Source organism: Hyla sarda, chromosome 1, assembly GCF_029499605.1.
Source record: "Hyla sarda isolate aHylSar1 chromosome 1, aHylSar1.hap1, whole genome shotgun sequence".
Lineage (NCBI taxonomy): Eukaryota > Metazoa > Chordata > Amphibia > Anura > Hylidae > Hyla > Hyla sarda.
Window position 1 is genome coordinate 510,787,715 of NC_079189.1, and position 24,799 is coordinate 510,812,513.

At 42.2% G+C, this 24,799-nt stretch overlaps 1 protein-coding gene across 11 annotated transcripts in view; it reads right to left on the minus strand.

Moving 5' to 3' along the window:
* The window catches only part of CAST (calpastatin), a 197,570-nt gene that overhangs the window by 50,496 nt on the left and 122,275 nt on the right, over nucleotides 1-24,799 (minus strand). Inside the window, exon 1 of one of the 11 annotated variants that reach the window (XM_056537619.1) lies at nucleotides 308-399. The exons of the other annotated variants lie outside the window; for them this stretch is intronic. The gene's annotated coding sequence lies outside the window, so the exon portion shown is untranslated. Of the gene's footprint in view, nucleotides 1-307; nucleotides 400-24,799 lie in introns of those variants that run through there. 11 annotated transcript variants of the gene reach the window in all.

A 24,799-nucleotide genomic window follows, 5' to 3' on the forward strand; every position in this document is an offset into this window, starting at 1 on the left:
ACAGTGGGGAATTGCCATGAGAACAGAGGCAAGTACAGCAGTTTGTATATTGCTCTAAAAGTTTAGAGGACACTGTGACACAGAGGGAGATGAGAGGACAGTAATGACAGAGAGAGAGATGAGGGGACAGTAATGACAGTGACACAGAGGGAGATGAGGGGACAGTAATGACTGACATGTGGAGAAGATGATAGGACATTAATGACAGTGAGGGAGATGAGGGGACAATAATGATTGATCATATGATGTCACATAATGTCTCACTGAGTAGTGAGGTTACGTGGCGTGCTGCAACCTGGCTTCTTACTTTTTTTTTGCTGGCTCCTCGATTCTTAACTAATTTGTCAAGCCCTTGCCTACATTCTATCTTGGGTACAAAACAATATGGGGGAGATTTATCAAAACCTGTGCAGAGGAAAAGTTGCCCAGTTGCTCATAGCAACCAATCAGATCGCTTCTTTCATTTTTCAGAGGCCTTGTTAAAAATGAAAGAAGCGATCTGATTGGTTGCTATGGGCAACTTTTTCTCTGCACATGTTTTGATACATCTCCCCCTATATCTTTTTTCATTATTAAATTAAAACTTCTGTACCTCAGAGGCATCAGCGCTGATGCTATTCAGTATGACAGCTAAGACCAGTGATTAGAAGTCATGTGCCAGTATGCAACGTCATCGCTCCCAGGATCTAAACACAGACCTGTAGAGGGCCAGCAGCACTGGTTTTGTATGAGAAAAGTTTTAAAAGACAGCTGACTGGTGCATTTAGAGGTCACCGACGCCAACAAATAAATACTTCTAACCTAATGGCCAAGGAAAATATCTGACCAAACATTCCAAAAACTCAGTCACACATAAAAGTCTTAGATGACCTTATGACTAATGTCTCTGTCACTGCAGCAAAAGTTAACACAAACTACACGGCTCCTCTAAGGAAATGTAGGAAAACTAAAGAAAAACAAGTGAACAAAGTCATTAGGTAAATAAGACGCCTTCAGAATTCCGGCCATTTCTGCAACTATACTTTTTCAGAAAGCAGAACAGAAAAGTAAGAAGAAATAAGAAAAAAAAGTAAGAAGTAAGAAAGAAACATGAAGGCTCTAATGCAGTGGTTCTTAACCTTGTTAGAGGTACTGAACCCCACCAGTTTCATATGCGCATTCACCAAACCCCTCTTAATTGGAAAAATAACATATGATTTTTTCAAATTCAAAACATAGGAGGTATATATTTAAGTATATATTTATACATAGGTGCACAAAATGAACAAAACCATTAAGAACAAAGAACAAAACCATGAAAACATGATTTTCACACAAAAACATAATGAATATTTACTGCAAATCAGTGCGACTTCTGCTGTTTTTCAGAGACCAGTTCAGAAATGCGCAGCTTTACCTTGGCAAGTGCCACTCTCATGTCATTTTCGCAACAATGGCAGTGTTCCCCCACACTAGGCAGGCAGTGTTCCCCCACATTAGGCAGGCAGTGTTCCCCCCACATTAGGCAGGCAGTGTTCCCCCCACATTAGGCAGGCAGTGTTCCCCCACATTAGGCAGGCAGTGTTCCCCCCACGTTAGGCAGGCAGTGTTCCCCCCACGTTAGGCAGGCAGTGTTCCCCCCACATTAGGCAGGCAGTGTTCCCCCCACGTTAGGCAGGCAGTGTTCTCCCACATTAGGCAGGCAGTGTTCCCCCCACGTTAGGCAGGCAGTGTTCCCCCCACATTAGGCAGGCAGTGTTCCCCCCACATTAGGCAGGCAGTGTTCCCCCCACATTAGGCAGGCAGTGTTCCCCCCACATTAGGCAGGCAGTGTTCCCCCCACATTAGGCAGGCAGTGTTCCCCCCACATTAGGCAGGCAGTGTTCCCCCCACATTAGGCAGGCAGTGTTCCCCCCACATTAGGCAGGCAGTGTTCCCCCCACGTTAGGCAGGCAGTGTTCCCCCCACGTTAGGCAGGCAGTGTTCCCCTCACATTAGGCAGAAAGAGCCTCTGCTCGGGGCCCCAAGTAATTGCTTGGTTTGCTTGTCCTGTTGCGACCTCTCCCGCCGAACCCCCGTGACCGACTCGCCAAACCCCTGGGGTTCGATCAAACCCAGGTTAAGAACCACTGCTCTAATGTCTTAACTTATGCATCACCCACAACAGAACACACAGATAAATAGTGTTTTCTAGTTTTATGTAAATACAATTTTATGGAGTTGTCTCATGAAGACTCTAAGAAAGTGGCCTAAGCTAGTGTTTTTCAATCTTGGGCCCCCAGTAGTTGCAAAACTACAACTCTCAGCATACTGGAAGTTGTAGTTTTCCAACAGCTGGAGGCACCCTGGTTGGCCAAACACTGGCATAAGCATTGGTCCAACTCCTGGAATCCCAGCCATCAGGAAGCTACAGCTGGCCAGTACACAAACACCTTTAGAAGTCTTCTGTATAGAAGGACCCCTCTATAATGATCAGGCAGGAAAGGGGTTTCTACTATACTTCGTATTTGCAATATGCAAATTAACTCCTAACTGCACTGAAGGCGGTTTTAAAGACTATCTGCACCTCTGATTCTGTACCCTGGGCCCTTATTCAGGCTGCCCCGATCATCATTATTCATCTCCTCCTACTAAACATGGCCACATGAATGGGACCAAAGGGACAGTATCAGAGGTGCAGACAGTGTTCAAACCCACCCCTGATAAAGTTCAAAGTTCACTTGCATATTGCAAGATTGTGTTTTATCTTGGGAACAGCTGAACGGATTGGGGTAAGGAATACATTGTTTTAGGATCAACAACACTAACCACTTGTATATTCAGGTTAATGAGGTTGATTCATTTGTCAGTTCCCTTTAAAGGGGTATTCTGCTCCTAGACATTTTATCCCCTATCCAAAAGGATAGGGGATAAGATGTCTAATCGCGGGGGTTCCCGCCGCTGGGAACCCCCGCGATCTCTCCTGCAGCACCCCTGTAATCTGGTGCACGGAGTGAGCTTCACTCGGTGCCAGATGACTGCCGATGCAGGGGCCAGAGGATCCTGATGTCATGTCCCGCCCCCTCAATGCAAGTCTAGGCTAGGGAGGGGACGGCAGACACGTCCCCTCCCATAGACTTGCAATTGCATTAAAAAAATAAAAAATAAATAAAAAATGTACAGAAGAGCAGATCCCCCATACCTGATGTGCCCCCTGCTTCTATGTCTGATTTATGCAAAAAAGAAAGCTTAATGGGTACTCCTGTGGAAAACTTTTTTTTTTTATCACTTGGTACCAGAAAGTTAAACAGATTAGTAAATTACTTCTATTAACCCCTTAAGCACCGAGGGTTTTTCCGTTTTTGCATTTTCGTTTTTTCCTCCTTGCCTTTAAAAAATCATAACTCTTAAAATTTTTGCAGCTAAAAATCCATATGATTGCTTATTTATTGCGCCACCAATTCTACTTTGTAATGACGTCAGTATTTTTGCCCAAAAATCTACGGCGAAATGGAAAAAAAAAATCATTGTGAGACAAAATTGAAAAAAACGCTGTTTTATAACTTTTGGGGGCTTCCGTTTCTACGTAGTACATTTTTCGGTAAAAATGACACTTGATATTTATTCTGTAGGTCCATACGATTAAAATGATACCCTACTTATATAGGTTTGATTTTGTCGTACTTCTGGAAAAAAATCATAACTACATGCAGGAAAATTTATACGTTTAAAATGGTCATCTTCTGACCCCTATAACTTTTTTATTTTTCCGCGTATGGGGCGGTATGAGGGCTCATTTTTTGCGCCGTGATCTGAAGTTTTTAACGGTACCATTTTTTGCATTGATAGGACTTACTGATCGCTTTTTATTCATTTTTTCATGATATAAAAAAGCGACCAAAAAAGCACTATTTTGGAATTTGGAATTTTTTTGTGTGTACGCCATTGACCGAGCGGTTTAATTAATGATATATTTTTATAATTCGGACATTTCTGCACGCGGCGATACCATATATGTTTATTTTTATTTACACTGTTTTTTTTTATGGGAAAATGATTTTATGGGATAAATGATCTTTATTCACTTTTTTTTTTCACTTTTTTTTTTTTTTGCAGTGTTATAGCTCCCATAGGGTCCTATAACACTGCACACACTGATCTTTTACATTGATCACTGGTTTCTCATAGGAAACCAGTGATAAATGATTCAGCCGCTTGACTGCTCATGCCTGGATCTCAGGCACTGAGCAGTCATTCGGCGATCGGACAGCGAGGAGGCAGGTAGGGACCCTCCTGCTGTCCTGTAAGCTGTTCGGGATGCTGCGATTTCGCCGCGGCTATCCCGAACAGCCCACTGAGCTAACCGGCATACTTTCACTTTCACTTTAGAACTTTGAACGCTGCGTCTAAAGGGTTAATAGCGCGCGGCACCGCGATCAATGCCGCGCGCTATTAGCCACGGGTCCCGGACGTTTTTAGAGGCCGTGGCCCCGCGTTATAGATCAAGAGCGGACACAAAGTGTGTCCTTAAGGGGTTAAAAATTCTTAATCCTTCCAGTATTTATTAGCGGCTGTATACTACAGAGGAAATTCTTTTCTTTTTGGATTTCTTTTCTCACACCTCTGTCCATGTCAGGAACTGTCCAGAGCAGGATAAAATCCCCATAGCAAACATATGCTGCTGTGGACAGTTCCTAAAAATGGACAGAGGTGTCAACAGAGAGCACTGTGGTCTGTCTAACTTTCTGGCATCAGTTGATAAAAAAATAAATAAAAAAAAAAAAAAGTTTTCCACCGTTGTACCCCTTTAAAGACTACCTGTCAGGAGGTGATTGGTGCGTCTGCCCATGCAGCCTTCTCTGTTGTCCATGACTCATGAACAAGCCTGATGCTTCTGCAGGACTGGTTAGTGTCCCATTAGGTATGGGGACCCCTAGTGGTAGGATTTTCTGGAGCAGTTCTCTTAAAAAATTTGAAATATTTAATAAACAACATAACAAAAGGTCTTTAAATTTTCTGTAACAACCTATAAAAAGATTTTGGATCTGGCAGTGCCCATTTAAAGGAGATCTGTAGTGCTCTGAACTTTATCCCCTATGAAGTTTTGGATTGCGAGGGGTCCGAGCGCTGGGGCCCCCCGTGATCCAAAACTTATCCCTTATCCTTCGGATAGGGGATAAAGTTCAGAGCACTACAGATCTCCTTTAAGCTATTTGGTCTCATATCTGACAGCAGAGTAGAGATAAGAATCTTAAAAATGACAAAGTATTCAAATGAGGGAAAAAAACACATCTGATACATACATGAACATCTGATATGTGGTCATGTTTGGTCTGCAGATGGTATATTTATAAAACAACTCAGATTTCCATTGTAACTAAAAGTATAGCAATGCATACACAATTCCCTAAGTAGAATGTATCCTTATGTATAAGCAGCATGCATTTAGTATGTGAATAAATAGGGGCCGTAATACAACCACAACTCAACCTCATGGTTGGGAATACAGTGCTTCTAGGGAGAATCTCTCTGATCCTAGGGAATCCTTCAAGCTTTGTATATCCCTGTATAAAATCACAGACATACAGAATAAACTAAGGCCCTATAATGTCAGAGATTGTACAGAGCTGTAATACAGTGATCCCTCAACTTACAATGGCCTCAACATACAATAGTTTCAACATACAATGGTCTTTTCCTGACCATTGTAACTTGAAACCAGACTCAACATACAATGCTATGGAATCTGCGAAACGTGTCAATGGCTGGAAGAACCGACCAATCAGAATGGACATTTCACTGGTAAAACCCCTGTATTACTGAAGCGTAGCAGCGCCCCCTACAGTACAGTGGGTATTACATGTTCTGTACTCTTTACCTCTGCCAGGGTTAGCTGCTCCTTTAGACATTGCGTGTTCTATACAGGACCCTGAAGAAGCTTCTGTCCTCTACTTAGACCAGTGTTTCCCAAAGAGGGTGCCTTCAGCTGTTGCAAAACTACAACTCCCAGCATGCCCGGACAGCCTTTGGCTGTCCGGGCATGCTGGGAGTTGTAGTTTTGCAACAGCTGGAGGCACCCTCTTTGGGAATCACTGAAATAGACAGTGATTACAGCTCCCAGCAGATCTCTCTTACTTTTATCTGTAAGGATTTGCTTTATCTGTATTAGTTATCTACTTATTTATCTTTAATCCTCACTTTTTCCTATTTTTGGATGACATTTTGGTGGCTTCAGAACCAATTACCAGGTTTCCATAGAGTTATGGTCTCAACATACGATGGTTTCAACATACAATGGTCGTCCTGGAACCAATTAATATTGTAACTTGAGGGACTACTGTACGTCCTTATTGTGATCAGACAGCTATCGAACAGGGCAGCTATAGAACTGATAATGCATCATTTTTTAAAGTATCTGGGATTTGTGTAAATTGGCAAAAAATATTTTTAATGTTGTTAGATTGAGAAGTGGAAAAATACAGAAAAATAAAGAAGTCAGGATAAAATGTGTAAACCAAATAATGTTAAGGTGTAAAAGTCTCTCCGCAAATTATTGAATATGTGACATTCAATATGACTCCACAGGAAAAACGTTGGCTTGGTGAAGTCTTCCATTATCGGTGGTAGGACATGTAAACCTCATTAAAATGATTTACCGTACATGCCTCAGGTACTCTATATATTACAAAATTCTTTGGTATGGCTACATGCAAATCTGTTCCAAAGAATTAAACTCAATTCAGAGATTTAATCTGGAATGGTCAAAAGCCAAAATTAAATTTTTATATTGTCTTAAAGATGAAAGTGGTTTAGCATTATCAAATCCATGGCTATATTTTTTAGCTTCTCATTCACAACACCTACTAAATTGGGCAGGGAATGATCTTGGCACTTCAACTGCTAAAATTATTCAGAAGTTTTTATCCTGTGAACTGCTTATTTCTTCGCTGGAAGGTGGATATTTTTTAAGGAAGCCAAACTTTCCAACAATGAAATTGATACATAAAGTCTGGAATAAAATTAAACAGAGAAGAGAAGATTTACTTTATACACCATTGTGGGATAATTTGGTATTGAAAGAGATTGGGAAGTTATCTGATTTTGGACTTTGGAAAAGAGCGGGGATTCGATGGCTCAGGGACCTATTTTTGGATGTCATCTGAGGAATTTGAGGGTGGACTATAATATCCAGAGTCAATATTTTTATCAGTATTTACAATTGAGATATGCTATACAGGCCCAATTTAAATCTTTAGCAGTACAGATAGTGATGTAGCTTTACATTTGGTAATCATTAATAAACGAACCTCCGATTTAATTTCTCAAATGTATAAACTGCTATTGACTAACTTTAACGGAAAAAAAAAGGCATTATGTCTCCGCCTTTTCAAAATGGCAAAGGGAATTAGATATTGATGACCATCAATTAGAAGAGGTTTTAAAAACAATACCTGAACAGACCCTGGGAGAGAGTGGGATATTAACTCTACTTTATATTTTGTATAGAACTTACCAAAACCCCATATTATTATTATATAAAATTGGTTTAAGATAGAGTTCTGCCTGTCCTAGAAGAGAGGATGACAATCTCTTACATATGCTTTGGAATTGCCCCAATTTAGAGGAGTTTTGGACTCATGTTATCAGAGTTATTGAACAGACTTATAGGCCCCGATTAACTAAGAATGGAGTGTAGTTTTCTTTGTGGGTTTTAATTCCCTACAATTTTTTTCCATAGTATTTAGTAAGGTTTCCCTATATTTTGCACAATTCCTTAAATTTTTTTTTCTACCACACATGCTCTGACCTGTAGGGTTTTCCTTAGCTCAAATCCACTACATTTTCTGTGAAACCTTAGTAAATATGTTGGATTTTTGTGAAAATGTTGGGGACACGCCCACTTTTCGGGTTCTCTCAGTAAAATGGAGAGTTTGTCAGGTTTTTTCAATTCTGGCGCACATTCTGGCGCAGACATAATCTCTGGTGCAATGCGCCAGAATCTGGCACACAATCAGACAAATCATGTCAGGTTTACAATAGTAAATTAGGGACATAAAGGTGATATTCCCTATGATCCCTGTAGGTGATACTAAAGATCTCTGTTTGGAAAATAACTCTAAAACTGCGGTATCTCGTTTATTGTACACTGAAAGTAAGGTAATAGCCCAGGATTGGAAAGCAGTCAAACCTTCCACATTCCAGAAATTTATTAGTAAAGCTGATACCGTATATACTCGAGTATAAGCCGACCCGAGTATAAGCAGAGACCCCTAATTTCAACCCAAAATCCCAGGAAAAGTTATTGACTCGAGTATAAGCCTAGGGTGGGAAATACATCATCCCCCCCGGTCATCATCCAGACCCGTCATTAACATCCTCATCATCATCACCGCCTGTCATCATCCAGACCCTCATCATCATCACCTGTCATCATCCCCTTGTCATCATCCCACACATCCCCCCTTCATCATCCCCTTGTCATCATCCCCACCCCCCTTCATCATTCCCTTGTAATCATCCCACACCCCCCCCCTTCATCATCCCCTTGTCATCATCCCACCCCCCCTTCATCATCCTCTTGTCATCATCCGCCCTCAGTGGTCTTCAACCTGCGGACCTCCAGAGGTTTCAAAACTACAACTCCCAGCAAGCCCGGGCAGCCATCGGCTGTCCGGGCTTGCTGGGAGTTGTAGTTTTGAAACCTCCGGAGGTCCGCAGGTTGAAGACCACTGCGGCCTTCGACATCATCCAGCTCCTCTCACCCCCCCTTTAGTTCTGTACAGTACTCACCTCCGCTCGGCGCTGGTCCGGTGCTGCAGGGCTGTCCGGAGAGGAGGTCGTCCGGTGGGATAGTGGTTCCGGGCTGCTATCTTCACTGGGGGCGCCTCTTCTCCGCGCTGCGGGCCCGGAATAGAGGCATTGCCTTGACAATGACGCAGAAGTACGTTGGCAATGAACGTACCTCTGCGTCGTTGTCAAGGCAACGTGACTATTCTGGGGCCGGGCCGAAGCGCTTAGAAGAGGCCTCCCCGGTGAAGATAGCAGCCCGAAACCACTATCCCACCGGACCACCTCCTCTCCGGACAGTCCTGCAGCATTGGACCAGCGCCGAGCGGAGGTGAGTACTGTACAGAACTAAAGGGGGGTGAGAGGGGGCTGGATGATGTCGAAGGCCGCAGTGGTCTTCAACCTGCGGACCTCCGGAGGTTTCAAAACTACAACTCCCAGTAAGCCCGGACAGCCGATGGCTGCCCGGGCTTGCTGGGAGTAGTAGTTTTGAAACCTCTGGAGGTCCGCAGGTTGAAGACCACTGCAGGTGGAGAGTTCACTCGAGTATAAGCCGAGGGGGGTGTTTTCAGCACGAAAAATCGTGCTGAAAAACTTGGCTTATACTCGAGTATATACGGTACTTTGTTAAAATGGGAAAGCGATCTATGTATGCCGGAATATTGAAAAAAGATTCAGACGGATATGGTTCGGATTGCTAGAGAGGTAATTAAAATAAATATATAAATGAAATATTTTTATAATTGTTGCGCTGGGGTAGGGGTCGGGTTAATAAAAATAAAAAAGCATACGAATTTAATGCATTTTGCATTGGGGACATGTTTGTATACTATTTGAGGATAATAATTGAACTTTAGGATGTATGTCCTGTATAGCTTTGAAAAAAAAAATCTATATAATAATAAATAATAAATGTGATCAGACAGAGCAACCATCATGGCAAAATGCCACCATATTTCTAGTCTGGGCTTGACCTACAACCACCCACATGTAACATTTACTGGATCTGAAGCAATCCTCGATTAGTTGTTGTGTGGGATAGCAGCTTATCGGCCATGCTACAGTCATTCAATGTATTGTTCTGTTATATTATTCCAGGCAGTTATAAAGCTTGATAGTAAAAGGAGTTCCCCTACTCCCAAAAAAAATCTCCTCAATAATAAGTCACTTATAAGTGAGGCATAAAGGCTAAAAACCTTACCATTAGGTGTTCAGTAGGGCTGCATGATTTGGGGAATATTGCGATTATAAAGGTAAATATTGCGATTTTGCTATGCAATTGTGATATAATTAACAAATGGTCAAATCCCCCCCCCCCCATTTCATTAACAATCCACTTATCTCCTGACAATGCCCCTCATTTCACATTGCATCCCCCATTTCTTGTTACTATATGTGCTTACAGGGAAACTGACATACTGTTCGCCCGCAGTAAACACAACATACTCTGTTATAATGCAGGAGAACAGAATAAAAATGAGTGGTCACCAACGTGAATTGGTGAAGTATTGCCAGGGTTATTCATCTTCATTTTTAATTTTTTTATTGCGTGGCTTAGTTCAAGGAGGCAGGGAGCAGACTCCCTAGAGCACCTGCTCTTATGTGCTAGAGACATAAGAGTAAATACTTTTACATATTCAGGAGAGGGGTGGGAAGAACAGGGAATATTGAGGAAGCAGGGGAGCACAGAGAGTCAGCTCCCCATCTCCATTATGCCCAGCTGCACAATAGAAATAAAAGAATGAAGATACATAACTATGGCAATATTTTACCAATTCATTCATTTTAAAGGGGATATCTGACAAAAATGAACTTATCCCCTATCCAAAGGAGTGATGGGACCCCTGTGATCAATTGGACGGGACCCGGTGCTCGGTGTGGAGTGTGTGCTGCAGGTGGCAAAAAGACCCAAGTACATCACTCGGGAATCATCGTCGCTCTCACAGAAATGAATGGAGGGCGTGCTGTCTACCAATAGACGACACGCGCTCCTCTCTGCAAGAGCTGGGGTCCTGTCCCAGAGCGCTGGGACCCCATGAGATCAGCTACTTATCCCCTATCCTGTGGATAGGTTTAGTTTCGCCTGAGTTCTCCTTTAATGCTGTTCACCTGCACTATAACCCAGTATATTGGGTTTAGTGCGGGTGAACAGCCTGTCCGTTTCGCTTTATGGTAAAACTACCCCTGGAGAATTTCTCAAACATAGTTTCATATATTCCAGGATTCTGTATTTCAGCATAGGATTACCTGAATATTCAGCACAACCGTGGTGATTTCATAAAGTAGGGTGTCACCTTTTTGTTGCATGATTTTGTTTCTGATAATTTAATAAACTATCATAGTGGTGGGCTGTTACAATAGTAAAGGTTATATTAAATGGGCACTGTCAGATCCAAAAACATTTATATATTGTTGCTGATGAAAATTAAAGACCTTTTGTAATATGGTTGTTTAAAATTTCTTGAATATTTAATAAAGAAAGAAGATGGCCCCTGAAAAACACACCACTAGGGTCCCCATACCTACTGAGACACTAACCAGTCCTGCAGCAGCATCAGGCTTGTCCATGAGTCATGGACAAGAGATGACTCATGAACAAGGCTGCATGAGCAGACACACCAATCACCTCCCACCACCACAAGGAAGAGACACGCCTCCTTCCCGAGAGGATTTCTAACACTGAGATAATGAAAAGGTATTTTTAGAATAAATATAGGTTATAGAGGCATAAAGATTAGATGTACATGGTCAGGATTAGTTACTGAGTAACATTTTTTTTTTAGTGGGATCTGATAGGTACGCTTTAAGATATTATCCAAATAACTTGGTAAGATTTAGACTGACAACATTATGGGGGTAATTAATCATTGGTCCTTGTGTGTAGTTGCTTTTCTTTGTGTTTTTAGTTTTTTTTTTGCATTGAATGAGGGAAATGTATTAAAAGTTGGTACGGTGAGTGGTAAATTTCACAATTACACTAGAGAAAGCTGCAAAGGGGTGGTGTAGATTTGCAAATTTTTGGAACATTTTCAGTGTGTCTATGTGCAAGCACATCTGGAACATCTAGCTAGTTAGTTTTGTAGAAAACACATTGGAGGTTGGTGTTGCCAAAATTCTGAAAAATATACCTACAAAATGGCACAAGCAAAAAAAAATTCTGAAAACTATACAATCGAAATGAAGACTAAAACCAATGATAAATTTCCCTCCTATATTTTCTGATTCTAAGAATCATTTTTCTGAATCCAAAGCACCCTTTCAATGAAGTCCATTGGGCATAGCTGGATTGGTCACAGGATTGTGGCTTCTGGTATACACTGAATTGCACAGCCAGTATACTACAACTAAATCAAAGCAAAAGTTATCCAAGTATAAACCAATGAAATGTATGCATAAAGAACACAGTTTTGGCATACTCAAGACTCGTTCGCCCAACAGATGCCTATGATAATATGGTAGCAAACATTGGAACACATATGGTCTTATTACAAGGACATTGCAGGTATAAGAGTATGAAAATGAATTGTATTTACAAACAGTAGCATAAAACTGCAGGATGCAGTGTTCAGCATGATGAATCCTAATGCAAAACATTATAGTGTTGCCTGACGACTGACACAATAGTTGTGACTCATGTGGATTGCTGGGAGGAGGTCCAGGCCTGGCGGACACACCCTTGCCTCGCTCAACAGCTTTTTCTCTTTGGTCTGAAGTGAAGGTTAAGAATGTGAACTCTGCTGTTGTCTATGAAAGCTGTGATGCAAGAATAAAACACAGAAGCCCATGATAGTGCAGATCTAACAGTCTGGGTAAAGATGGCGTCATGTTTCTATCAGAGGCTGCACGGCTTCCTATGTATTCCTCACGGTCTTATACAGCTGTTTCTGTTATTATTTGACTGCATGGGCTCATACAGGAGATACGATGATGCAGATTTATGTATACGGGCCCTGTGTTTTCAAAGCACCTAGGCTACACAGTAATACTTCGGATCCATATTAGTAAGCCAAAACTAGAAGTGTGTTCAAAACACGAAGGCTTGCAAATCTTGGATTTATACTTTTCCGCTATGTGGGATAGACTTCTGGATTTGTGTCACAAATATTAATCCGAATAGTCCCTCCTAAAAGTGTTTTCGGTTACGATCACACTAAATTACTGTCCTCGTTAATCATATCCGTTGGCATCTTGTAAAAAAAAAAAGGGATGCCAATGTATACTGTTTACAGAAGAAACAGACCCCATTCACTTCGATCGATATGCTTAGAGACTATGGGGGGGAAAAGACGCAGTAGTGATGGAAAATAAAATATATTTAACGAAATTTTTTATAACTACATTTTTATTCATTTTTAATAATGTGTGTGTTTAACTTATTTTTTCTCTATTTATTTTTTATTTTTTAGGTAGGACTACCACTCCCAGCATGGAACAGAGTGTTCCATGATGGGAGTAGTAGTACCTGTACTCAGGGCTGGCATTAGGGTGGGGCAAACCAGGCAATTGCCTGGGGCCCCCATCCCCCAGGGGGCCCCCTGCCAGCTGCCCAACATAGGCGTGCGCACGGGGTATGCCTGGGCACACCCTAATCAAGCCCAGGGGGGGGGGGGGGCAGCGGCCACCACTGAGCAGCCCGCAGGGGGACCCAGTCACATTCTGGACATCCCTGTATTCCGAAATTTCTTTTCTCGGTTACCTTTCTGCGGCAGCCCCCGCGTTAACTTTAAAAACGCAGGGGCCGCCGGGAGGTAGCGCACACAGGGACGTCACTGACGCGCGCCGGCCGGCATGGTAAGGCGCCAGCTGGCAGCACATCATCTTCGGTGTTCCGACCACCGCTCCTCCGGTCCCGGAACCTACTGCTATGGGCTATAGGCCATAGCAGTAGATTGTGATCCTGGACCAGAGGAGCGGTGGTCGGAACACTGAAGTGGGGCAGTACACAGACATACAGCCTCCAGCCATGCACTGTATATGGCTAAAGGCTGTATGTCTGTGGGGGAACTATACTGCACCTAATGTGGGGAGCTAATAGCTAATAGCTCGGAGCTATACTGGCCAACCTAATGTGGGGGGGGGGGGACTGTACTGCCAACCTAATGTGGGAGGGGGGGGGGGAACTGTACTGCCAACCTAATGTGGGGGGGGGGGAACTGTACTGCCAACCTAATGTGGGGGAGCTATACAAAAATATAAAATTGTACTATTCTGATCTCTATAACTATTATTTTTCTGGATATGGGGATGTATGAGGGTCATTTTTTTGCGCTTTTATTTGTAGTTTTTATCGGTACCATTTTTTGTTTTGATGGGACTTTTCAATTGCTTTTTAGATATTTTTTATGGTATTTAAAGTGACCAAAAATGTGCAAATCCGGTTAGTGCACTATTACGACTTTTGGGGCCCCTCTTTTGATTTTGCCTAGGGCCATGCTAAACCTAAAACCGGCCCTGCCTGTACTAATAGACATATCGCCACGGGTGTCAGTCGTGACACCCGATGCGATCGTCCATAATATAGCAGAGACTCGGAGATGCTCTATACAGCGCTCACATCTCTGCTCTATACTCCGGCCAGTGATGTGAATAGAACATCATTCATTCAAATGGTGAGTGGTGATTGGCCGGATGGTTGCAGCCAATCCCCGCTCTCAGAGGGAAATATGAATGAGTAAGTGGCCGGCCGGAGTATAGAGCAGAGATGCAAGCGCTGTATAGAGCCGCTCCGCATCTCTGCTATAGACAGGACGATTGCAGCGGTTGTCAGTAGTGACACCCGCTGTGATCTCTTCTTACCTGCGGGTACTACTACTCCCAACATGGAGCACACTCAGCTCAACGGTGGGAGCTGTAGTACCTGCATTAATAGACAGATTGCAGCGAGTGTAACTTCTAACACCTGTTGCAATCTGTCTATTAATGCAGGTACTACAGCTCCCAGCATGGAGCAGAGTGTGCTCCATGTTGGGAGTAGTAGTACCTGCATTTAAGGAAAGATCACAGCAGATGTCACTCCTGACACCCACTGTGAACCTCCTGTATAATGTATAGATGCGGCCGGCCACTCTTCTATGGTTTCCTTCACTGACATGTATATATATACACACACATTCATATTTCCCACAGAGTTGTGATTGGCTGGAACCATCTGGCCAATCGCAGCTCTGCGGGAAATATGAATAGGTGTATACATTCGGCAGTGCAGGGGACCATAGCAGAGTGGCCGGCCGCATCCATACATTATACAGGAGGATCGCAATGGGCAATCTGTCAATTAGTACAGATACTACTACTCCCATCATGGAACAGTGTGTTCCATGCTGGGAGTAGTAGTACTACCTAAAAAAAAAATAATAATAAAGTGAAAAGCGCACACACACACACACACACACACACACACACACTACATTTGTATTATTGCTGGCTACATGTTTAGGTCCCTTCCCGCACACATAAATTGATCCCTGTTTAAAAAATAAAAATGTTGGAATAAAAAAAGCTAAATTAAAATTTTTTCCATCACTACTGTATCTTTTTTATTATCATTTTTGAAATGGTACCCTACAAAATTTTATTGAAAAAAGGTATCTCGCTAAAGTCCAAAAGAAAATAAAAACCGCCTGAAAAAACACCCAAGTTAAAACCCACATGGCGTTTTCCTTAGACTTCTATGGGAGAAAAACGCCACAATTTCAGGGAAAAAAAACGCCAGTGGCTCAACATGCTGTCATTTTGCAAAACCGCCAAGGAGCTGAAAAACGCCAAAAAAAAAAAAGAGTGAAAAAATGCCAAAAAGGATTTAAAGAATGCCAAAACTGAAAAACGCCAAGTGGAATAAGAATTTTGCGATTTCTCATCGACTTACAGCTAACTTCTGGCCGCAGCGTTTTTTTGAGTTTATAAAAAATAAAAAAAAAAGGACTTTGACGGACGAATTTGCCGGAGCATACCAGCAGTGTGGAAGGGGCCTTAGTCATGTAACACATTCCACGGCAAAACACAAAATATGGCACTACACAGGGAAAGTTCATGCATTACAAAGCTGAGCATCATTTAATTAGTTGGCATGTAATGTAGCAGCCAATGTAATGCCATACACAGTTTCCTCAGTAATGGCAATGCCACTGGTGTTCTTTCTAGGGCAATGTTTACCAATCTGGGTGACTGTAAGACATGTGTGAGCAGCCGGCTAACAGTTCGGCTCCCCGCCACTGCGGGTAACACATGTCCCTGGAGCTTTCTATTCGCATTTAGGATGCCGTAACCGTGTCGCACTATACTTCTGATAGAACCGTGGACCCGGTCTATTGGGTTAAGGAAGTACTCCATCTTTTGAGCCCCAATGCTTGGTGGCTCATATACTTTTATTGTTTACTATTGTGAGATATGTACCACTTGTTTAGCCCCTGAGGAGGTCACATGTTACTGTGTGCCGAAACGCGTAGTTTTTTTGAACATAGATAGCCGTGGACGGGCATCTATGTATTGTTGTGGACATTATCTACCGTATATATTGTGGGAGCTTTTTCCCCCCCATCTGTTACATTTTAGCAGATAATATCTGGCGTTCATATGGTTTGTGCACTTTTCATCTGAGTGCTACAAACAACATTATTGCATCACAAGCATAATTTCTCTTAATTATTAAAAGCTAAGTTTTATATGCACCTCCCCCCCCCCCCCCCCTCTTTACTATAATTTAGTTTGGGAGATCACATATATGGGTTAGTAGATACCCCTACAAATCTATTACTTATATATCCAATCTGGGTGACTCCAGCGGTTGCAACACTAAATCTCCCAGCATGCCCAGGCATGCTGGGAGCTGTAGTTTTTCAACAGCTGTAGACACCCTGGTTGGGAAACATTGCTCCAGGGCAGTAGTCTCCAACTTGCGGACCTCCAGATGTTGCAAAACTACAATTCCCAGCATGCCCAGACAGCCAACGGCTGTCCGGGCATGCTGGGAATTGTAGTTTTGCAACATCTGGAGGTCCGCAAGTTGGAGACCACTGCTCTAGGGTATACCCTTGAGGGTGCTATCACATAGGCATAGGTGTAAAACCTGCTGTATTTCATTAGGTAAATATGTACCAAATAATTGGTGCACTGGCACTGTAATACGCTACAGATTTACAACATGCAGATTATAGGCTATATACTTAATTTATATTCTACACTTGACTCCCTTCCTTCCTGCTTAAAAAGTAAGGCATTTGAACAATAAGATGACAATACGGAACTCTCACTTTAGTCATAACAACCTAAAGAACATTTTACAATGTATTTACATACATTTCCTGTAATCTGATAAAAAATAAATAAATAAAAAATAAAAAAAGTCAACTGGAATCACTATAATGGACATGACCAAAGTTCCTATGGTGCTTAAACTGTATGTCACCTCAAAACATTTAACATAAAGCTCTATGAAAGTTTTTACCAGTCAGTATTGATACCTCCAGCGATCAGGAGAAGAGTGGAGATAAGCACGTAATAGCACAATTTATTCACTGGCTCAAAAACAGCTTTAAAGGGGTGCTACCGTGGAAAACTTTTTTTTTTTTAAATAAACTGGTGCCAGAAAGTTAAACAGATTTGTAAATCCCTTCTATTAAAAAATCTTAATCCTTTCAGTACTTTTTAGGGGCTGTATACTAAAGAGAAATCCAAAAAGAAATGCATTTCCTGTGATGTCCTGATCACAGTGCTCTCTGCTGACCTCTGCTGTCCATTTTAGGAACTGGAGAAAATCCCCATAGCAAACATATGCTTCCCTGGACAGTTCCTAAAATGGACAGCAGAGGTCAGCAGAGAGCACTGTGGTCATGACATCACAGGAAATGCATTTCATTTTGGATTTCTCTTTAGTATACAGCCCCTAAAAAGTACTGAAAGGATTAAGATTTTTTAATAGAAGTGATTTACAAATCTGTTTAACTTTCTGGCACCAGTCTATTTAAAAAAAAAAATAAAAAAAAATTTCCACGGTAGTACCCCTTTAAAAACTACAAAAACTGCATGTGCAAATACAGCCTTACAGCTTTGGAAAGAATAGGATCTGCCAACAATCTAATGTGTACTGTAGAATCCTAGCTGTTTTCCAATGGCATATGTGAAGAAAGGCCTTCATGTCAATATATGTGACCCCTTGTACCTGCCAAGAAATAGGCAACAGTCAGAAGTGTCTTTAAGTGGCTTGCCTTCCTCATCCAAACTAAAGAAGCCTTTATGTTAGGCAGATTTGTGTGCCTGTTTATAGGGTGGTTTAGGAGACAGGCTATGTTCACAAGAGTGGATGTCCGCACGGAAAAATTCTGTGTGGACATTTCCTCGACAGCAGAGCACCAGCAGAACATGCCAGCACTAGCACCACTCGAAAATGTGCTGTCTCATAGACATGTCTATTCTTTCTGTGGATTCTGGAGTCAGGATTTCCGCCACAGAAACATCCGTCGTGGGCACAGTACAGCAGAAGCTCATTGAAATCAGTGCTGCAGAGGAATGCACGTGCAGAATTTTTACGTGGAATTCTGCTTGGAAATTCCATTGCGTGACTATGGCCACACTGTGGACTATAATAGAATGCATTTACTTAGCTGTAAGGCTCAGTTGCTACTTTGAAATGCACCCAAATGCACCCAAACAGCCTCAAAGAGTCTTTTGTTTAAAAAAAATAAAAAAAACTGCAGCCAGATGTTAACTGCAAGTCAATAGGGTTTTATGGAATTCCATACCTACTTGGCATTGTTCCACAAATTTTTGGGCTCAGTGGCAGTTTATAAAAAAATCGTAGCATGTTGAGACTTTGATGTTTTTTCCACTGAAATCTTGGCATTTCTCTCCATATAAGTTTATGGGAGAGTAAAAACACAATGTGGGTTTTGCATTGGTGATTTTTTTTCTGGCATTTTTACATCTTTTTTTTTTTTTTGCAGAAAAACTGCAAAAATGCTGGAAAATACAGTGGCAGTTTTTTGGGGGATTTTCTCTTGGGGCAGGAGGGGGGGTTGGGTTTGGACAAAAAAAAAAAAAACCTGCTGCCAAAAAAGGGTAGGGTATGTTCACATTGGTAGATATGCAGGTTTACCGCTGCGTATTTGACAAGGGGCGGGCTCTTCTCTGCTGTCCGCAGCAGATTTTCAGCTGCGCAAAAAATCCGCCGCAGACCCTACTGACTTCAATGGGGCTTGCGCCGGATTTTCCGCGGTGTAAATTTCTGCCACGGAAAATCTGCTGCGGACAGCCGAGAAGAGCCCATCCCCTTTCAAATACGCAGCGGGAAACCTGCAAATAAATTCACCCGTGTGAACGTACCCTAAGGGTCAGTTCACACATGTATTTTTGCTGCAGATTTGCTTTGGATTTACTGCTGCAGATTTTACTGCTCATCAACTTCAATAGGCAGAAAAATCTGCTGAAGCAAATATGCAGCAGAAAATACGTGTGAACTGACCCTAATACAGGTTACTCAGGAGCCTTATGTAAAATGTAATGGGATGATGTATGACTAGGAAAAGTGGTTCTAAATGTTCTTCGGTTTGTGGTTTTTCTTTGTTGTTTTAGGTTGTGTCATCTTTTCCACACAGTCTTCAATGACAGAGGAAAGAAAGGCTAAAGTACACTAATATAAAAATGCCCGTGTAGTCCTTACATGTAGATACACGCTTCTATTGAAATAGTTCTAGTGACAATTCCTAGAATTGCTAAGAGAAGTGCAGAAACAAGTATAAGTACAAAGATGTTTGGTGAACAATGGTCTAGCTCTCAAATGTCCAAGATTAAACCTTGTGCAAAGGATAGTGGAGCAGTTACTCATAACAACCAGATTCAAGCTTTTATTTCAAAAGGGGTTATCCAGGAATAGAAAAACATAGCTACTTTCTATGAAAAACTGCTCCCCGTATGTCTCCAGGCTGGGTGTGGTTCTGCAGCTTAGCTCCATTGAAGTGACTGGAGCCAATTTGTAATACCACACCCAAAGTGGAGACAGACAAGGAGTGGTCTTTGAAAGAAAATAGGTCTGTTTTCTTTATTCCTGGATAACCCCTTTAAGTTTACCCTTACTGCCGCCATAGGAATCAAGAGGGTAAGTAGCAGCCAGTTCCATTGATGGCACAAGGGGATTAAGTATCACATTAGTATAAAGGTAAGCACATGCCTTTTGTTCGTGGGTACCCCTCGCACATAACTTCCGTGCGAGGGATACCCGCGGACATACTTTCAGTCTTTGAGGGTACATTCGCCAAAAAGGTTGAGAGACACTGGTCTAAGGTCATGTTTTCTTGTTCCTTGCAAAAGATATGCCTGCTCTTTGTAGCCATGTTTTGCTCAAAAAACAACTGTCTTACTAAAATGTTGGCTGTTAAATAAATACACTGCTCAAAAAAACTAAAGGAAACACTAAGATAACACATCCTATATCTGAATGAATTAACTAGTCGTATAAAATACTTTCGTCTTTACATAGTTTAACGTGCTGACAACAAAATCACACAAAAATGATCAATGGAAATCAAATTTATCAACCCATGGAGGTCTGCATATGGAGTCACACTCAAAATCAAAGTGGAAAAACCACACTACAGGCTGATCCAACTTTGATGTAATGTCCTTAAAAAAAAAATCAAAATGAGGCTCAGTAGTGTGAGTGGCCTTCACGTACCCGTATGACCTCCCTACAATGCCTGGGAATGCTCCTGATGAGGTGGCAGATGGTCTCCTGAGGGATGTCCTCCCAGACCTGGACTAAAGCATCCACCAACTTCTGGACAGTCTGTGGTGCAACAGTCTGTTGGTGGATGGAACAAGGCATGATGTCCAAGATGTGCTCAATCGGATTCAGGTCTGGGTAACGGGACGGCCAGTCCATAGCATCAATGCCTTCCTCTTGCAGGAACTTCTGACACACTCCTGGCACATGAGGTCTAGCATTGTCTTGCATTAGAAGGGACCCAGGGCCAACCACACCAGCATATGGTCTCACAAGGGGTCTAAGGAGCTCATCTTGGTACCTAATGGAAGTCAGGCTACCTCTGGCAAGCACATGGAGGGCTGTGCGGCCCCTCCAAAGAAATGCCACCCCAGACCATTACTGACCCACCGCCAAGCTGGTCATGCTGAAGGATGTTGCAGGTAGCAGAACGTTCTCCACGGTGTCTCCAGACTCTGTTACATGTGCTCAGTGTGAACCTGCTTTCATCTGTGAAGAGCACAGGGCGTCAGTGGCAAATTTGCCAATCTTGGTGTTCTCTGGCAAATGTCAAACATCTTGCACGGTGCTGGGCTGTAAGCACAACGTCCACCTGTGGACATCGGGCCCTCATACCACCCTCATGGAGTCTATTTCTGACCATTTGAGTGGACACATGCACATTTGTGGCCTGCTGGAGGTAATTTTGCAAGGCTTTGGCAGTGCTCCTCCTTGCACAAAGGCGAAGGTAGCGGTCCTGATGCTAAGTTGTTGCCCTCCTACGGCCTCATCCACGTCTCATGATGTACTGGCCTGTCTCCTGGTAGTGCCTCCATGCTCTGGACACTACGCTGACAGACACAGCAAACCTTCTTGATGTGCCATCCTGGATGAGCTGCACTACCTGAGCCACTTGTGTGGGTTGTGGACTCTGTCTCATGCTACCACTAGAGTGAAACCACCACCAGCATTCAAAAGTGACCAAAACATCAGCCAGGAAGCATAGGAACTGAGAAGTGGTCTGTGGTCACCAGCTGCAGAACCACTCCTTGCTAATTGCTTATAATTTCCACCTGTTGTCTGTTCCATTTGCACAACAGCATGTGAAATTGATTGTCAATCAGGGTTGCTTCCTGAGTGGACAGTGTGATTTCACAGAAGTGTGATTGACTTGGAGTTACATTGTGTTGTTTAAGTGTTCCCTTTATTTTTTTGAGCAGTGTAATTCACTGTTTCCATTAAGAGCAGTTTTTCCCTTTAGTTCCATTGAACCGAATAACTAGGAAAAACAGTTTTTGGCTGTGTTTCTTCCTTGGAATGGGAGAAAAAAAATGCAGAACCTAATTCCTTTTTTTTTTTTTCGTGTGTGTACACTAAAGGGCCTTTCTATGTCTGTTGTGGTAGGTTATTTATCTTTGCATTATCTTTCTCTCACATATTTTGATTTTGCCACTCCTATTTAGAAGTATTTGGTGATTCAAAATAAGAGGAAAGTTCATTTGTATAAAAAAAAATTACACTTTATCGTGACACAAGCAGACCATTTAAAGCTTCTGAAAGCGCTATAAACATTCAAATATCACTTCCATAAACTTATATACGATCACTAAGCAAACAGAGCAGTGTCTGGGGTCACTAGTTCTTAATACATGTTCATCCTTGTAGAGGAGATACCCATACATACAAGGTCTATGTCAGCAACTTCTCATAAAGGGATGATGTATATTGTAGCATACTGTCGGCGGGCCCAATGAGTAGTCAACTAGTGACTCCATTCAGTTTTGAAACGTATACAGTGAAACCTCTTCAGAAGGCCAACCCCTTGTCCAGACCAGACTGTGATAGATTTTCAGTCCACCATACATTTTGCATAGTGACCATTTTCTCTGAGAAGAAAATCCCAATAGAAGACAATTTTTCAATGCAATTTTGGGTAGTCTTGTGAAATAGGTTTCACTATATACTCATTTTACAGGGCTACAAAGTTTGGTCAGCAGCGCGTATACTCTCAACAAACAGGGAAAACCTAGCCTAACATGTTAAACTCTGCACATACTTTGGATTGTCTTGTACAGTTATCCCTCAACCTACAATGGCCTCAACATACAACAGTTTCAACATACAATGGTCCAGAAAAGCCCATTGTATGTTGAAACCAGACTCAACATACAATGCTACAGACAGTCCAGATCTGTGAAATGTGTCACTGGCCGGAAGAACCGACCTATCAGAATGGGCATTCACTGGTAAAACCCCTGTATTACTGAAGCGTGGTAGCGCCCCCTACAGTACAGGGAGGTATTACATGTTCTGTACTATTTACCTGTACCAGGGTTAGCTGCTCCTTTGGACACCAAGTAAGGGTGACTCCATGTTATTTTTTTTAGGACATTGCATGTACTGTACAAGACCCTGAATAAGCTCCTGTCCTCTACATAGACCAGTGTTTCCCAAGCAGGCTGCCCCCAGCTGTTGCAAAACTACCACTCCCAGCATGCCCGGACAGCTCCCAGCAGATCTTTATTACTTTTAAATGTAAGGACTTGCTTAATCTGTATTAGTTATCTACTTATTTTTCTTTAATTCCCACTTTTTCCTGTTTTTGGATGACATTTTGTTGGCTTCAGAACCAATTACCAGGTTTCCATAGAGTTCCGGTTTCAAAATACAATGGTTTCAACATACAATGGTCGTCCCAGAACCAATTAATATTGTAACTTGAGGGACTACTGTACTGATACGGAGTTGGACTTCATGCACACAACCACACTGAGGTATCATATGACAGGACACAGAGGGCCTAGGGTACACATGTGCTAAAGTTTCCTATGTTCTAACCCATTATCATCTAGGTCATCTTCAGTTTCTAAGCATTACCTAGCTCTTCAGTTCACATTCTCTGTTAGAACCACATTCGGGGGAGAGTTTTGTGCCATAATCTGATGTAAAGAAAAATAGCTTGCAAAATGAAGCAGCATGCATTCACGGTACAGGCGCTGAGCCAATCTGTCAGGGATGTTACTGATACTCGTGGCTACAAGCAGAAACAGTACGTCTAGAGTGACTATAGCGCCTCGCAGAGGCAACATGGGTTCATGCAGAGTGCCTAAAGGTCTGTATTGTAGTAGGTGCACAGCTGTAGTGTTTCTTCGGAATAGTCTTCATGACTGTATGGCTTCCTTTAAAAAGGCCGAAGTCATATCACTAAGCCATGTTAAGATGTCTTCTGTAGATGTAAAACACACTTTTAGATTATAAGCTACTGTCCGGATTAATTCACATAAGAAATTGATAGACAAATCAGATACAGACAGTGACCAGACAGATTGCCCATATAATCTCCCCGATGAAATGACTTGGGTATGTACAGTCCCCTTATTACAAACTTATATCCTTACTATAATTTATCGGGAACCGCATTCACTGTCTGGGTGAGTGTAAGAGAGTGTTATATTTAAGGAAGCGATAGTGTAGGGTTAGATATTAGAGCCAGATGCACTAGGTGCGTGAAACATGTCGCTCATCCTGTGAAAGCACCCACTCTGTGTGTATCCCCATGTTTGGACTATAATAAAGCACAAATGAAAAGTACATGGTGAGTGCAGCTTTCCTCTTCATTAATTGATGTATACTTGGATCATTTGTATACAGGCTTTTTGCACGGCTACAGCAGTGCTGGCTGTATTGCACATACCGCAATTGGGGCCATATTGTATTGTATGGCGGGAAGATATAATAGGAGTGCCAGTTCTCATCTCTACTTGTGAATCATAATTTAGAATTGTATACAACACTAACGTTTAGCTCCCTTAATGTCCAATAGAGATGAGTGAACTTACAGTAAATTCGATTTGTCACGAACTTCTCGGCTCGGCGGTTGCTGACTTTTCCTGCGTAAATTAGTTCAGCCTTCAGGTGCTCCGGTGGGCTGGAAAAGGTGGATACAGTCCTAGGAAAGAGTCTCCTAGGACTGTATCCACCTTTTCCAGCCCACGGGAGCACCGGAAAGCTGAACTAATTTATGCAGGAAAAGTAATCAACTGCCGAGCCGAGAAGTTTGTGACGAATCAAATTTACTGTAAGTTCGCTCATCTCTAATGTCCAACAAAGAAGGTTCCAGCACTTTAAGCGGGGTAACACCATCTTACTTTATCATAATACTGACAGACAAATAACAATGAGGCTGGGATTACACACAACTTTTGTTTGGTGTTTGTTTTTTGGCAGAAAAAATAAATATGAAAAAACTTCCCCCTTATTTTCCACTGCATAGAAGCAGTTTTTTGGGGTATTTTAGAGTGTATATAAGCATTGCTGTTTTTTTCTTTGGCATTTTATCCCCTGCATTTTTTTTCATTACAA